This window comes from Arachis ipaensis, chromosome B02 (genome assembly GCF_000816755.2).
Source record: "Arachis ipaensis cultivar K30076 chromosome B02, Araip1.1, whole genome shotgun sequence".
NCBI classification, from domain to species: Eukaryota; Viridiplantae; Streptophyta; class Magnoliopsida; order Fabales; family Fabaceae; genus Arachis; species Arachis ipaensis.
This window is the reverse complement of record NC_029786.2, coordinates 100546491-100547523: the sequence shown is the minus strand read 5'-3', so window position 1 is coordinate 100547523 and position 1033 is coordinate 100546491.

The following is a 1033-nucleotide window of genomic DNA, read 5'->3' as shown; positions in this document are numbered from 1 at the left end:
AAAACTTTTTTATTTATAATAAAAATATATTATGATGATGAGTTAGAACTTTCAAACATTTTTATAACCTAAAAAGTAAAAACTAGCGAAATGTCTCATATTTATAAACCATTTAGATATTATGAAAAAATTCACATAAAAGACTCTTGCATAAGAGAATATATTAGAGATATAATCATTCATATACATTTTTCAATCTGTCGGCTTAAACTTAAAAAAAAATAATAATATCACGAGAAATATTAATCTATCTTTACTTGAAGACAAATACAGAAGTTCTAAAAATATTCAAATAATTACTTTATATCCGAAATTCTACAATATATGCCACACTACTTATGGCGACAAGATGAAACCATAACAAAAAAAAGAAAGTAATAATTATAAGAGGCAGAGTAAAACACAATGCAATTGTAGTGGTCCTAACGAATTGTAAGATAGTACGGAACAAAAAGAAGCAATTGATGAAGGAATTGAAGGGAGCATGCATAGTATGGTAGATATGGTAATGGTCCTCTGAATATAAATCTGTACGATGAAATGAAAGAAAGCATAGAGAGAAAGATCAGAAACACATACAGTGCAACAATAGTGTTTTCTTTCTTTCTTCTGTCAATCTTCTCTTCTCAACTCTTCTCTTTTGTGTCAATTTTGAGGAACATCAAACCAAAATGGAAGAGGTGACAGCTGAGAATTTCAGGCGTAATTCGTAAAGTAATAGATACATATGTGTTCATATTGTGACGGAACCAACTGCCACAATAATTATTGTTAGAATATATGTGCGAAAGGCTTAAATAAAATTCTCAACTTTATAAATTTTTTCTTTGGGATTTAGCCAAACAAAATTTAGAAAGTTTCTATTTTCATTTCTGTCATTAATTTTCTTCGTTAAGTATTGATGTAGTGCATTAAATAGTGATGTGGCAAAATATGTTAGGTTAGTAAAATATTTAACAGAATAACTAGTTAATGAAACTTGAGTAAAAAATTCAAGAAATATCCTAAAAATTAAATATTTAAATTGTAATAA